Source organism: Sturnus vulgaris, chromosome 1 (genome assembly GCF_052056855.1).
Source record: "Sturnus vulgaris isolate bStuVul1 chromosome 1, bStuVul1.hap1, whole genome shotgun sequence".
NCBI lineage: Eukaryota > Metazoa > Chordata > Aves > Passeriformes > Sturnidae > Sturnus > Sturnus vulgaris.
The window spans coordinates 62,258,008-62,275,258 of NC_142243.1; positions in this window are offsets into that span (position 1 = coordinate 62,258,008).

Sequence of the window (17,251 nt, forward strand, 5' to 3'; positions counted from 1 at the left end):
ACTTCCAATAACTTCTTTCCATCTGCTTTTAAGTCTTGTTTTCAAGTAGTTCACTGATTTCTCAGTTCCTGGGGGGAGGAACATGAGTGTTCCTTAATTCGCTTTTGCAAAAATGAGCCCAGTTAGTTCAAATAACCTGTATGTTATACATCTTCCTTCTGGCTCATGTAAGCTAAAGTGAATTGCTCTTAGTAAGTGCAGATTCCCTATCAGATGTAAGAGTTAGTGTTTTCAGTAAAATGCAACTTACTACTGGATGAAGGAGCTATGTCCATAAGGATATCTACTGAGAGCCAAAATGCCAAAAAATGCCATTAGTTTAGAATTTAGAGAGAAAAAGGAAAATGTGCACCACATTTACTGATATAAATTAAATACTCCCGACAGAATTTGGAATAATATTTAGTATATCTTTTTTTCTCCAAGAAAAACACCTTTGAATCTATCCTCTCTAAATATGGCAGTTGAGTTAGTGGAGTCGTTGCCATTTAAAAGTGGTGCAAAATTAGAACACTGGTATGTAATCCCTCTTATTATAACAGGAATGTTTCGGCTAGTGCTTAAAGACATCTTAGAGATCTAAAACCAATCAATTTACTTAAAAACTTCTTATAACAAGTGTCTTAGTATTATCTGCCAGTCTGCCAGTTGGATTGGAAATGTCGTGGAGCTGAGCAAAGAGAATGCTTTTTTTTCTGTTTTGATTGTAATCAATAAGTCTACATTCTTCTGCCAGCTAAAGAGTAGATAAAAACTAGATATTTCTGTCTCACCCTGTTCCATCTCTCAAAGAGATGGAAATAGTCCTCCTCTTTCACTCAATTTAAATTCAACTCAAATTTCAATTCCATTCAGTTTCAAAGCCTTCACATAAAGAAGGCAGAATGGAGGTTGTATATAGAAATATATGCACTTATGAACCTTTCAATCAGATTATCTCATCACATTCTCCTTTAATTTTTTTTTGGTTGTCTCCTTGAATACCCCTCTGCTTTGTATACCTCCTGGGGTATAAGAGCTAAGATATATAAATTATACTTTACTCGTTTTCACTTTTCCCTCTGACTTACTGTTATGAAATCAGTAAATTACTGCTGAGGTTTTTATATGTTTAGTTTTATTTAATATTTTGAAAACCATAAATCTCAGATGTGACTCAAAGATTAATTAAATGTCTTGCCTTCAAAATTAATAAAGGCATTTTTATTTACTGCTTTCTGGAGTGATTAAAAGTTGTTCTGGCCCATAAAATATATCACATTGTTTCATTAACTGTCACAGATGAGAGAAGTATTGCTTGCAGCTGACAGTCTTTAGTTTTGGAGAAAGTGTAATGCAAGTGTTAAAGCTATCCTGGAATCAATTTAATCAGATTTAACAAAAGAAATAGGTAGGGTATGCAGTAAAGCATACACCTTTAATGCATAGGCAGGAGAGTTCTCTGCAGGATAAGAAAGGAATTGCATGAATACATTGGTTCAGACAGCACTAGGATTAAGGAGGTGTGAAGGGAAAAAAATTTAGACAATTTGTCATAGAATAAAAGTTCAGAAGAAGCAAAAAAGAAATGCTGCTGACCATTACTAGACATGGAAAATAAAATAGGATTTTGTTTTCATAGACTATGAAGGCCAAGAGCTCATATGGAACACATCTCTGTTTTCAGAAGAAATCTGTCTTTAGTGGTGACTAGGAAGTTCACAGGGCTCACAGAGAACCACAGAATGGCTGAAGCTGGAATAGACTTCTGGAGGTCATCTGGTCCAAGCCTCCTGCTCAAGCAGGACCATCTTGAGCTGGTTGCCCAGGAACAGGCCCATGTGGCTTTTGAATATCTCCAAGAACAGAGACTCCACATTCTTCCTGAGCAACCTCTGTCCACGCTCACAGTCAAAAAATACTTCCTGATGTTCAGAGGGAACTTCTTGTGTTCCACTTTGTGCTCCTTGCCTATGGTTCCATCAGTGGGCACAACTGAGCCTAGCTCCTGTAAGGATGGCTCCAACATCTTTGCACTCTCCCTTCATGTATTTATAAATATTCATAAGATTCTCTATGACCCTTCTTTTTTTTCCAGGCTGAACAGTCCCATCTCTTTCATCCTGTATTCATAGGAGAGATGATTCAGCCCCTTAATCATATCTGTGGCCCTTTACTGGAGCCTTTGCAGTATGGAGTCCAGGACTGAGCACAGTAACCCAGACGTGGTCTTACCAGTGCTGAGGAGAGGGGAAGGAGCACCTCCCTCAACCTGCTGGGAGGATAAGTCAGATGAGGATACCATTAGCCTTCTTTGCCACACGGGTACTCCATTGGCTCATGTCCAGCATGGTGCCCATCGGAACCCCTAAGTCCTTTTGTTGCCAATTCCTTTCCATCTGGGTGGCCCCCAGCATGTACTGAGGGGTTCTTTTCTGCCAGGTTCAGAACTTTGCATTTCCTATTGTTGAATTTCATCAGGTCAGCCCATATCTCCAGCCTGTCAAGGTGCCTGCACGTAGCAGCAAAACTCTCTGGTCTGTCAGCTATCTGCCCCATCATACAGGTCATTAATGAAGATGTTAAACAGGACTGGATCCAGTACATATATCTGAGGTACACTGCTAGTTACTGACCTCCAACTCAGGCTCATGACACTAATTACCATGTTTAGGGAACAGACTTTCACCCATTTTCCAATCTACCTTAATGTCTGCCTATCCAACCTCTACTTAACAGCTCTGTATAAGAAGATGTTATCTTATGGGACACAGCGCCAAAAGTCTTGCTGAATCCAGGTAAGAAACATTCACTATTTTCTCCTCACCTACAAGACTACTCATTTTACTTTAGAAGTTTGTCAGGTTGACCAAGCATGACTTTTCTTTGGTGAAGCCATACTGACTACTCCTATCTTGTCCTTCATGGGCCTGGAAATCACTTCCAGGATTAGCTGCTCAAAAACTGTTCCAAGGCTCAAAGTAAGACTGGCCTGTACTTCCCTGGGTCCTCTTGCTTACCCTTCTTGAAGATAGGAGTGATATTTTCTGTTTTCCTCAGTGCTCAGAGTTACCACAATCAACCAAAGATTACTGAGTTGCCTCACAATGACAGTCAGCTCCCTCAGTGCTTGTAGGTACATCCCATCAGCGTCCATGGGCTTTTCTATGTCTAGTTCCATTCTCTGGTGTGATACTCTTTCACCAAAAGTACATTACCCTTGCACCAGTCTTCTTTGTCCTCTGGGGCCTGGGAACCCTGAAGATCAAATTTCCTAATAAAGACAGAGATGAAGAATGCATGGAGTACCTGTGTAATCAGGACCTCTGTCCCATTAAAGAATGTACCCACATTTCCACAAATCTTCTTTTTTGTCATCTATGTGCTTCCAAATCCCTTCTTGCTGCCTTTGACATCTCTGCCCAAATGCAATCTCACTTTGGCTTTGACATTCCTAGCCACATTTTCGTATGCTTAGACAGCATTTCTGTATTATTCCCAGGCTACCTGCACCTGCTTTTACCTTCTGAGGTTTTCCGTATCTTTTTTTCTGTTTTGTTTCATCAAGAGCATGTTGTTCATCACTAGGATTGAGCTCAGAGGAGACTCTTGACTATAAAGCAGCCTTCTTGGTCCCCTTCTCTCCCCAAGCCCTGATCCTGCAAGACTGTACCAAGCAGATCCCTAGAGAGGACAAAGTCTGCACTCTTGAAATCCAGCACCATGATCTTGCTTTTTTCCAGTTTCCTTTTCTCAGGGTCTGATCTCCAACATCTCACAGTCACTGCATTCAACACTCCTGTCAACCTTCACATCCACAAGGAACCTCTCCTGTCCCATTTGTATGTCTGCCCATAGCAGACACCCCCTACAATGCCATTAATGCCATTCTGTTTTTAAATCCATACTCAGAAGCTTTCACTTTGTTCAGCATCCATCCCCAGAAAAAGCTTGATGCTCTCCAGATGCTCTCTCACGCAAAGGGAAATCTCCCCTTCCTCATCTTCCTGGCTTCCAGGAAGTTTGTATTCCTCCACTGCAACACTCCAGTCATGGGAGCCATCCTACCACATCTCCATGATCCCAAGAATATTAAGGTCCTGCAGCTGCACGAAGATCTATAATTCCTTTTGTTTATTGCCCATGCTATGTACGAGTGCACAGGCACTTTAGAGATGCATTCCAGCAGGGGCAACATAATTTGATTTCCCATAATTTTAGGAACTTCCCCATAATGGTTCCTTTTAAACACTTCCTTGCTTCCATGCAAGTACTAGAGGTGGCCTTCCTTCAGCCCTGTTTTCCTAGTTCTGTGATCTCTTTCTGTCACATCACTCCAGTCCTTTCCATCACTTCCACTGGGGCTTCTGGTAATTTTCTCCCTCCACATCACTGCCAGTTTAAAGCCTTCCTTACCAGGTCAGCAATCTGAGTGGAAAGGATGCCCAGAAAACAGCTTGAGAGCTGGCTGCTGGGCAGTTCTTAGCAGCTTCGAAATTGTTCTTCCACTAAAGAGTAAGAATATTATTCACACGAAAGGGATGTACATGGACTTCAAACAAAACAAAACAATTTTTGCAAACACTGCAAAGCTATTACTTAAGCGAACACATATTTACAGGAGTATTTACCTGACATTTCGGGTGTCATTAGTGTGGTCGACAAGATTTAAAAAAAAAAAGCAAACAAACTCAAAGCAATGCATTTGTATGTGTCTACATATGTGTGTAAAGATAAAGTCTCAGACAACTGAGTTCAGAGCAGGTCTCATAGCTTCTGTGACTCCTGAGAGCATGAGACTGTCTTTACTGGTAAAGACCAAACGTCTGTCTATGTGGTTTCTTAGACTAGCAATTGAGTTGATTCTCAGCAAAGAGTGAGAACAGAACAACCATATATGACACATCTCCTGACTGTTCTTCTAATCTCTGTCTGTTTTTAGCTCAGGGGATTTTCTCTAGCTCATGTGGTTTGGCTATTTAGCAGCCCTCAGTAGACCTAACTCCCAAGTGCTTGTCCGATCTGTCCTTGAACTCGTGTAACCCCCTTGCATGCAGAAGAGTCTGTGTTTATACTATTAAACTAAACAGAGACAGTTCACAAGTCCAAGCCTTGTCTCGTGGTTCCTGATACTGTCAAATTGTTAGTAAGGGCTGTGGCACAAGTTGATTGTTACTCTGCCCAAAGACAAGGCAGTCTGAAGCATCAGCACACTCACTGGTCTCCCTCCTGTCTGGGGCAGCAAGGCAATTGCCCGCTGGGACCATTCCTGAAACTAATCTCAGTGAGGCTCTGTGGTTACATGGCGATGTGAAGAAGATATATTTGGCACTTTGGACGTGGCTACTCTGCTTCAGGGGATAGGAAAGCTTAACACTGCAGATGTAAATCTTGTCATACCAGGGCCAGAGAATGGTTTTACTTTCTAGGACTGGTATAGCTAGGAGACTGGCATCATCTTTTGGGCCACAAAGATGTTTAGAAACTCTGTTGCCCCAGAGCCAGGACCAGGATATTTTGTCTTGAAAGAAGACACGTATTATGAGCATCCCAGAAGTTTTCACTATATCCCAGAGGCTGGTTCTCCTGATTCTTTAATGTAAATAAGAATATTTTCTTAATCTTAGTAACAAGCCCTTCTTGTTAAGTAATGAAATGAAATTGTCAGGGGTTCTAGCGCAAGGAAGGAGTGAGGTATCCTGCTCATCTTTGTTAGTGCTTCTCCTTGCAATAATACTTAGCATCTCAGCCTCCAGGCCCCTTCATTTGACTTTTGCAGCCCTCTGTGTGGGTCCCCAAATAGGGGTGTTAGAGAAGCAATCACTCAGCTTTCCTGTTGTGTTTTTTTATTGTTTTATTACCCTAATATTTATAAAATGCTTACGCCTACTTCATATCTTGAAGAAATTGACACTATTGGTGGAGACTCTTATCTTTACAAAAGAAAGGGACCATCATAGCACTTGTGTCTGGGTGGTACAGGAATTACCCTGTAGGAACCTGGGATCCTGGTGGCACGGGGCAAGTACCACATATATTAGCATCTCTGCTTTACTAAATGGCTTTTTCTTTAACATGAGATCACATCAAGAGTGAGAAAAAACCTCACCGTATGCATGCAGTGTTAGTTCAATGTTACGATGTGCCAACAAAGATGCCAGTCAGCTTTTTGCTACATAGATGTTTCTTAACTAAAATCGGAACCTTGTTGACCAACAGCTCATCTCCCATCTGGCTTCATGCTGCCATCAAATACTATAGCTTTATGCCTATCAGTGAAAGACTGTGAAAACAGAAACCAGCCTATGACACTCTGCTAGTGTAAGAAGACAGTATTTTTGTTTAATAAAAAAATTTCACACATTGTGGCCAACATAGTTTTGCTAAAGAGAACCCCTGCTCTGATCACAGCCATGCTGACAGAAAGCAGCTTTTGTCAATTCAGGTTAAGTCTTTGAGAGAGCTTGTGTAATTACTAGCAGAAAAATTCTGTTCTCTGTTGAGGCATTTAAAAAATACATATATATACCTACTGACCTATATTTATATATATATATATAAACTGAAGATGCAGTATAACATTTGCAGTCTCCCTGGCAACAAAACCTCTTTATGAAGTTCCTACCCCAGCACTCCCAGCACAGGTTGCTTCTCCTCACAGCTGTTGAAAATGATGGCAGCCCACCCTGTAAACGGTACAGCTGCTTTGTGAAGCTGAGTGCCTAGATAGTCTAATGACCCCAATCTAGTCGAGTAAGATAGTTTCACTAAACCATTTTGTAGTGTGAACAAACAATTGCATCTTTGCTTCTGACCTACTGACAAACTGCTCTGCTCATATAGAAACAATGCCTTGCTAGGAAATAAGTCAATTTTCATTTAAGGAAGAAAGCCTTTGTACAACTGTACACAAAATTTACCCTCTGATTTAGAGTTTTGAGGACTCTAAAAAAAGTGTCCCACAGACAACCTCTTTAATTTCTCTTCCTTCTGCTATTTGTAGGAAGCCCATGACAAGGATTATCTCTTTTCTTATGTTTATACATGCACCCAACAAAACCAGGCTGCCTGGTTCAATTTCAGAACTCACTGTTATTGTTATGGAAATAATAATGATGCCACTATTACAATACCATGTACCTGGTATTAGGTTGAGCAAATTGAGTATTAGGTATTTGATGAGATTAGGTTGAGCAAATTGACTTCCTTTTAAATCTCTCTCTTGTTTACATGGAAGTAATGACAGACTCTTGTTAAAATAATCTCATATTTTTATGCTATTTGTGGATAAAAGATCTAAGGGTCCAAATTTTGGTACAAGTATGAAAACAAAGTGGTGCATAAATTCTGTCCATAGAGTCAATTATCTTTTTCTAATGATGTAGCAGCAACAATAAAGCATGAAGAAGGTAGTTTTGTTAATGTCATTTTATTTATCCTGTTTTAAAGAATCCATGGACAGTTTCACTCTGACAGTTTCATCTGAATTACATTGATCACAAATAAACTGGTCTAAACAGCAAATGCTGACTTTTCACAGGTTTTTTTTTTTTAATGGAACAGTAGTTTCAAACATAATGTAGGTAATAGGGGTCACTAACCTATTTCATCTGCACATTGAGTTAGAAGTTCATGTGGTTTTTTTCTTAATAAAATATTGTCATTCTCTCCAGAAATGTCACATGCAGTCGCATCCAAAGTCCAAAAGCCATCATCAAATCCGAAATATATGAACGAATGGTCTTAACATGAAAGAATTTCTAAAGAATTCAATATTTTGCCAGCTATTTATAGGCTTAAGCAGAAGAGAGATTGTTTAAAATTGGAGCTTAGTGGGACAACTCCAGGTGATTTTTTTTAAAATTTGTGTAATGTGGCCATGAAATTGTCTACTCATCTCTATTTGTGCCATATTCTTCTATTGATACCCAGTCTAAAATCAATCTCATGAATTTCAGACCTGTGTCAATTTGATCAAGCGTCTTTCTAAATATCATTCTGTAATTAGGAACATTGGCATGGGCTCAGAACTATCCACTTTTTTTGACTAACAGAAAGGGAAAGGCCCAGCTTACCACTAACCTAGGGAAGCCTGATCTCCCATCAAACAAATGTTTAAGAGCTGATGCATTGCACCAGGGAGGGGGCTGATCTCATAAAAGGAGTTAATGGGCCCTAGGAAATAAAGCAGTCTTTAAGACATGAAAATTAATCACTCTTGAGTATCTGATTATTTGGTAGAAGGTAAATTGGATTTATGGGCTACTGGTTTTTTTGGTTGGATGATGATCCTTATTTCTGAGGCCCACGGACCTAAATTTCTTATTCTTTTGGATTTTTGCATACACTCCTGAAAACAAGCAGAAAATACGATTTTGAAAGAGTCTGTCCTTCCACTCACTGTACCCAGTGTTTCCATCCAGCACATGCACAACCCTAGTCCAGCAATGCCCAACCCATGCATTTGTGTTAAACTGCCAGAGAAATCCTTCCACCCACACAGCTAAGCATCTGACCAGCCATGCATGTGGCCCGTGTTTTGGGTGGTGGCTCCCTATTACTCCAACAGTTTTGTGGAATAAGGAAATTTAACTGCTCCTGGTGTGCACCCTGATGGAGGGTAACTGCTGCACTCAGAAGCTTTAGCTACGTTTCATTCAATGTTAACAGTAGTTGAAAGTAATGCAAGGATTATTTGATTTCTAATGCTTCCACCTGTTGTTGTCTTTTATAACAATGGAATTAAATGATACTAAAAGTTTAATCCAGCTCCCATTTTTTCAGAGTACTATGAGCCTCACTATTCTGTACTGAACTATTGCAGTGTATAAAACAGTATTTATAGTATCTAATCTTTGCTATTTAAAGTTGTATATTATTTAGATAGCTGTAATACAATAAATTAAGGAAGGCACAGTTAGCATAGCAATCAGTATTATAGTATATCATAATTGAGTGAAAGGTATTGCACCATATGGAAATAATAATGCCTCCAGAAGACATAAAATACTGCCTTCATCTTACTACTACTACTAGCATATTTTTAATGCATGGTTGAAAATCATGGTGCTGTTGCTTTTGAAAGTGCAAAATTCACAGTTTAACAAATTATTTCCAAATGTAGATTTCTTCTAAGAATGTTGTGTTATTGTATCTTCTTATTGCCACATCTTGTAGATCCCACAACACAGGACAACAGATGACTTAGTTCAAATGATTCTCTATTGTTTTTAATATTTTTAACATCCCAAGGAGGGAGCCGAGTGGTATTTATATGTTTAATAATTTCCAGATTTTTGAGCTGCTAGTCTGTTCAGTTGTCTGGAAAAAAATCTAATGGCTATTATTCATCTTTTTCAGTCAAAGATGGTTTTGGACCTCTGGTTAGATTATTAAAGCAGAACTGCTCCATTTTGTTGGGGCATATTTTCACTTTTTGCTTACCTCTAACAGACAATAATGAAAAAAAATAGTTTTTAATGACATTCCATTGAGTGCCTTATTTTGGTCACACATGTAGATGTGGGACTGACTCTGTGACCCACTTTTCTGATGGCAAGTTTAATACATGTGTCTATACTTGCATACATTTATCAACATGAATTATTCTATTATATATCTTCATTATTGTGTTATATTTAATAATGTGCTATTCCCATAATAATAAATATTTTGTGGGACAAATCTTTAAATTTATAGAGAGGTAACTTAGCTTAGAAAACGGGACCTAGTCTCTCTACAAAGTGACTTTTAATTAATTTCTCATCTAAGCAAATTCTCAGTGTAGATCGTTATAAGGCATTTCAGTCCTTAAGCAAATTTAATTTAAAATTCTAAACAAGATAAACATCAGTTGTGAGAAAAATTAAAGTCATGCACCTCATTCAGATGAGCTGATTTTGTGCAATGCTAAGAATTTGGAGGAGCAATAAAGATTTGCAGGCGGGTATATGCTGAATAGAACTGCTAGTGTTAGTGAAAGTCCTAAGCTATGTTGGTATGTGTTATTAACAGCAAGACTGCAGTAGGTTTTTTCTTGAACTTATTATTCTCATAATTTGGGATTTGAGAGACCTTGTATGTCAATAAACAAATAACATTTGTTTTAATTATAAAATGCTGCGTAGGTTCTTCTTTTAAAAATCAAATGAAGAGGGATAAAATATGCAATAGTATATGGGATCCATAGAAGACAGTGACTATAATTTTCATGCTGTACTTTCCTTTGAGAGTCATTTATCAACTATTATCAACTATTTATCAACTATAGAAGCAATTTAAGGAAAATAATTAAGTTGGTTAAATTGAAGAGTAGCATTTTAAATGGGAACATGAAAAGAGATGGCCTTTAGCTTCTGTTTGGAATAATAAAACTTCTTGCTAGGAAATTTGATTGTAAATGAGGCCAGAAAGCTCAGGAAGCATCTGCTTGAAATCACTTTCCTAGCAGGCTGAAATGATTGTATATTGTACAAAATGCACTTAGGAGGGACATGGCTGCAGAATTTGGATATTATCTTTGTCAGTACAACCCTTTGCATGTCCTACTGTGATAATAAAACTATATATGAGTATTTAAAATCTATCTATCTATCTATCTATCTATCTATCTATCTATCTATCTATCTATCTATCTATCTATCTATCTCAGTAAAAACTGCTGCAATCATCATACTTCTGACCAATCTGGCTGAATTCAATGAAGATTTTTAGTGCAAAAATAGTCTAAAGTGTAGACTAAGATACAAATGCCAGTAAGGACCGGGATAGACTCATCTTTCTGCAAGCGTGGGAAATTTTTCTGGTTTTTTGGGGCGAGGAACTGCTGTGCAATGCAAGAAGTTACATCAGATTCTGTCAGTTTTCATCTGTAATTTAAAAGTTTCTTAAGGCAGACTTCAGAAGTCTTCCTTCAGAATTGAATTCTGGTTTCAAACCTGGCATCCCATACATAACAAGTTCTTGAACAGGTTACACTTTGAATACAATATATATATAAAAATAATGCCTAATGTCTTTTACATTTTCTAGATGGTGGGGGGAGAAATGTATTCATTCCTTTAATCTTGTAGTGAAATGTTATGTGCCAAGATTTACTGCCAAGTGAGGTCTGATATACAGCACTTCATTCTCTTTCCCCTCCTGCCAACTTTTCAACATTCTAGCTCCATTAATTCTTATCAGTGCTGTGAAAGGACAATCAAACAGTGAGAGCACAAGGTGAAATGGATTCCACAAGTTATAGGACTGTCATAGACTACCTTCCTAAAAGTAAATCCCCATGAGAGATTATTCTGTTTAATAGAAAGCTAGTAGGGTTTCTTGTAGACATTGTCAACAATTACAATTACTGTTCAGATATCATAGAATGACAGAATCATTTAGGTTGGAAAAGACTCTTAAGATCATTGACTCCAATCATAAACAATACTGCAAAGTCCACTACTAAACCATGTCCCTAAGTGCTACATCTACACATTTTTTAAATGCCTCCATGGTGACTTCCCTCAATAGCCTCTTCTAGTGCTTGAGAATCCTTTTGGTGAAGAAATTTTTCTTAATATCCAATTTAAATCTCTCCTAGCACAACTTGTGGCCTTTTCCCCTCATCCTAAATTTTGAGGTGAGCCTCCAATGCCCATATTTTCAAATTACTTTAAATATGATGTTCAATAGTAAATAGATCACAGTCTTTTTCCTCCAGTAAACAACAGAAAATTTCCAGGGATGGTGTTGTTACTCCAGGTGCCTATAAAAATCTACACGATCAAGTGGTTTGTTGTAGTGATGCCAGATCAGAAAACTGAAGTAGTGAGTACAGAAGCTCCTGTTTCTGCACTGGTTGCACTTCAAAACTCTGTTTTGTATTAGTCTGCTAAACCTAATGTCAAAGGGCTCATTTGTTCAGACTCAAGTGCTTCCAGGTCATCGGGAATACTCTCAATGACTTCAGCAGCAAGAATGGGATTTGATTTAGTCCCCTTGTTTTTTGGTCATACCCATAAGTATATCTCTTGTTAGGAGATGTACCTGCATCATTTGTGACATTTATCCTTCTGAGAAACTACTGTGTACAGAAGAAGCAGAATGTTTGTTTATATGCTATGATTTGACTTTCAAAATTCTCCTAAGAGCTGACTGACTTTGTGACTCAGAGCCAAAACCAAGATATACAATACTCTTGTGAATTGCAGAGATAGCCTTTGTGCAATGATAACAGTGCTGAAATTTGTAACCAGCCTTATTTAAGATCTGTATTAAAAGTCACACTAAATTTCTAAGTAATCCTCAGGGAGATGGAATTTTGAAAAACAGAAAAACAAGAAGAAGCATCAGACAGCACGTGATGTTAAGCATGTGTTATCAAATACGTCATATGTGTTTCTGTTCTCTTTCTAGGTATGAGTTTTTTGAAACAAAGTATTTTTCTGCCAGTTTACTGTGAAATTCTTTCTTTCAGTCTGTAGAAAATCTGAGGATACTTTTCTAAAGTTTTCACATCCAGAGGCCAAATTCATGCCCGAAATGATGCCCCAGCTAGAGACTCTAACTAATGGCTTCTAAAAGGACAGAGATTCACATTATATTTGCTACAGTGCTAGACAGTGCTACACAGTGGTACAACTGCATTGTGCCAATCTTCTGTCATCAAGAGATATTGCACTGTTGTGAAATAATTTGAATTTTCCAGCGAGTATTGTTAGCTATAGTTTAATTTCTTTATTCCTGTTCTTCTTTGAGAATAGGTAGAAATGCCCACCGAAAACATATTTGTTAAACAACAAAGCATCTATCAAACAAAACTTGCCCATGAGACAAGCAATTAAGCACCTCTTACCCAAGAGAATTTCTCTTATATTTTAAAGTGTCTACACTAATCCTAATAAGTACAGGAAGCTTAATTTTCTACAGGAAGCTACAGTTTTTATACTCTGATTTTGCTCCTTTATAATTCTGTGCATGATCCTGCACAAATCTTTTTGCAAGCCATTTTAAAGAAAATAGACTGAAAACTTTACAGGCTGTTTGGACACATATTGTGCAATAAACACTATGAAGTGCATAAAGCTTCTGAATATACAAATTAGTATATTTTGTTGAAATTATGCCCTGCACATCCAAGAGAAAAATACTATTTCTGAAGTCGCCTTGAAAATATGGGCCTACAGTGTAAAAAAACCAACCAAACAAAAAACCAAACCTTAAATTAGAATTAATATTTGAGCCATTTTAATAGGGGTTTGCTAATCAAAAATTATGTATTACTTGTTCTCGGTCTGTGTATCCATCATGAATATAAATATTCTTTAATTAATTATTAGAAGTACTCAAAATTATGAATGGCTTATAAAATGGAAAGCATGAATACTGCTGTCTTCCTACAGATTAAAATCCTAGTCAAAGAAATGCAATAGGGAAGTAAATTAAAGCAGAGTGGAAACTGATGGCAGATAATGTGACTGGGTTTCCTGGTATTAGTTGTGTATCTCAGTTACTGGAAAAAAATGTGTGTAATAATCATTTATATAAAGACTGAAAGCTGTAACTTCCTTAGGCATTAGCAGCCAGAGGGCTGAGATGCATAACAGTAGGATTTCAGATGGACCTGAGACCTGCCCAGTGTAATCAACAGCAGGATGCACCTTAACTTCTGTGGGACCAAAAAGGCTTTGCCCAATGCTGGACTAAGACACATAGTCTCGCATCCAAGATAAAACAAAAAAAAGTAGAGTTGAAAAGAGAGAAGGGATGACAAATATTGACAATTTACAATCAATAATTAATCAGCTAGGGCGATATATAGGATGTTAGAGATACCATTCTCACCTGGAAATGGTTGAGATATGTGATTTGAACTTGTGTAATTGATAAAATGGACTTCAATCTATATTTTTTTGCACACAGATTGTCCCAGAACACTTCAAGCTTTTTGTAGAAGGAAACTTCTCAGCAGCTTATAGCATATGCTCTTAGCTCTAACAGCAGTCTGGGATAGATGATTTTAAAACTTGATATTTTTGTTGCTCAACTCACATCCTGCAAAGGTTTTAAGAGTGGGGTTTTTTTGTCTTATTCTGAAGGCCACATGGTGAAAAAGCATCTAGATTTACAGTTATTAAAATTACTGCCTTTTTTCTGTAACATATAGGTGACATTTTGTAATGAGATATTGTTCTCCTGTAACATAGTATCATGAAGCTGTGAGATTGATGAATAGAGAAAAGAATCAGCTTGTGCTAAACTAATTTATCACATATTTTCTTACACTTTTTGTCTCCTGACCTTGATTGTATGTAAACCTATCTTAACATGAGGTATGTTCATGACCTGCTAATTTTTAGAATGACCTAAAACATAATGTATTTATTCAAAATCAAAAGGCATAAAGGTCAGTTCTCCATTCACTCCAGTCTTAGAGGTATTCTTCCAGTAATCTAAAGTCTTTCCACTTCAACATCTCACTGAGATTTTAAGGAAGGATATGATTTTTTTAATTGATTTTCGGTTTGTTTTTGTTTTTGTTTTTTACTTGTGGACAGAAGTTCAACTGTGTCAGTAAGTCTATCTCCAGCAGACTGTACACTTTGAAGCAGCAGCATTTCTCCTTTCATCTCTTATGACATCTGCATTTTGGAACGTGCACAATACCCAGATTGCTGACTGCAGTGTGAGTGTGGAGAACATCTGGTCAAGCAGTAATTTCTTCTCTTTTTATGAAGAAGTCCTGGGAGCTAGATTTTTTCCCTTCACTTCCTCCTCCCTCTAATCCCCCTGTTCTCTTTAAATTCCATATGATTTTTATTGCCAGATCACTATATAATGTCTAACTAATACATGACAGATATGAACACATCTCTGGATAAGAGCTTTGTAGAAGGAAACCTATCAGCTATCTACCCTTCCTCTCTTTATGTTTAACAAGACGTCTTAATTAATAAAGGGAAGTGTTTGACAACTGTTTCTGTAATACCATCAATATATCCTTTTATTATGTATATAGACATTTCTCTGATAGAAATGTCTCGATTCAGTTGGCTTTCCCAGCAAAGCATTTGTTATTTCTCCTTTGGTTTCCTAATTTTATCTTCTTTCAAATTCAGTTTGTTCCATCACACTCAATTCAGATTGCCGTCTTCAGACAAGCAGCACAGGGTAGCAGTAGCGAGGAATCCTGTAGAATTTGTTCTTTGTAAGCCTGCATACCTGGCATAAGAGTCTAAAGAGCTGGAAAACACCTGAAGTGCTCACGGTCCCCAAACCAGAAGGAGGTCTGTAGGAAATTTTCATTAAACTATGTTTTAACAGACAGTTGACAAATAATGCTGAGATTTTACTCCTTGACTTTGAGAAAGCAGTGATTTGCAAAGTATCTATTAATTTAGTATTATATCAACTGACTTCACTGTAAATCTGAGTATTCTTCCTCTGAAAAACAAGAACATGTTTAGGAAATTCTGCTTTCTCTTTTCTTCAGAAGTTTATTGTACATAAAATTTCAAGGTTGGCAAAAAGAAGAGCAGAAATACCAAAATTAATGGATGCTTTGTAAATGAGGATTTAGCCCTCAAACCAAGATGAGCTATGTATCTCTAGATTTCAGTGAAAGCTTTTTCATTTGGTTGTTTTTTGTTTGGTGTTTTTGGTTTTTATTTGTTTTTGTTGGTTTTGTTGGGTTTGCTTTCTGTTTTTTTGTTTGTTTGTCTGAAAAAAAGGAAAAGGGTTGTGAAGTAACACAAGTTTTAAAATGGCATTATAAGGGAAGGTCACATTCTTGACAGTTACATTTTGGGTGCTATAACCACATGTTCTATAAGGAATTTCACTAAAAAGTTGGGATTGCTCCATAAAGTGATCATGAAGCTGAAAGTAGAGCTATTTCAACCACAACTCTATTTCCCATGCTTTGTCCCTGTGGCAAACACAGCCACCATAGAAACATACCAAAAAAAGTGTCAATTCAGCTAAGGCATTAGAGAAGAGAGCTGATTATGAAGAAGGTGGGAGGATGAAGTGGAAAGGGAAATAAAATACATGCTTTTTGTGCTTCCATAATATGGGAGAACATGGAATTTGCTGAAGCACAGTGCCTCTCAGTTGTTTCTCCTCTGCTTTCTATTGTCTAGGACTGAGTGTAGAGATTCAGTACGTGACTTTTTTCTCCCTCTCCTCCTTGTAAAACTGAATAAACAGGAAAAAATGCAAAGCCTCTAGAATAAACAGTACATGTAAATGTGAAAATTCAGATTTGGTACAGCTTTATGAACATTGCTACTTTCCATATTTAGTGCTTGCTCTTGTTCAAGTAAAAAAGTTCCATCAATAATACTGGAGTTTGGGATATAAGTGTAATTCAGCTGTTAGCTATAGGAGCATATTGGGGTTTTGAGCTATAGGTGCACGTTGAGGTTTTCAGTTTTAGTTTTTTTCTTTATAAATTTCTAATCTGGCTGTCCAGATACATTGGTATCCATCTTGTGATTGCCACGTACAGCTCTGAACCAAATTCTCTTATTCACATAAGTGTATTTTCATTCAGTTCCCATTGATTAAGACAGTGCAATCCACCGTGTTTTGAGCAGAAGCTGTTAGACCGACCTCACCTCTGACACATCACTGGCTTTCTCCTTGGAAAGGTGATGCAGCTACATCTTTGTTGGTGTCAGTTTTTCATTTACAGTGCTTTTGGTCAAAGTGCTTTGATGCTGCATTAATCTTGATTAATGCTATTTAAAAAGACATACTAAGTTCAACAATTTTGTTATTAAAAACGGGTGATTTCTTCTATTTTGTGACATTGAAGATATCTCCTTGGATTAACACAACTTCAAAATGGTGCACAGCAGCTTGTGTAACATTATAAAAGAAAGAAGAGAAAGGAAAATCAAGTCTTTCTGATTGTGAGAATAAAAATTCAGTTTGATGAAAATGCTCTTGCCACAGTCTGAAATACAAGTTACACTGGTATTAGTGTGTGAGAGATATATAACTCTGGTGAAGGAAAAGCTTGTTCTCTTTTATTCCTCCAATCCCCTTTGCCCCATTCTACTTATGTTCTCTCAGCATTTCCCATGCATTTCTGTTTCAGTTTTGTAAGCAGCATGCTATAAAACCCCACCCCAAATAAATAGATACATGTATACATAAAGTGTGAAAGCAAGGTGGACTTCTCTTCCTGCTAGACCTAATCTGATACATGCTGCCAGACAGCCCTGAGGACTTTTGGACTTCATCACCAACAAACAGTTATTAAAACCAAAATTGACAAAAAAGG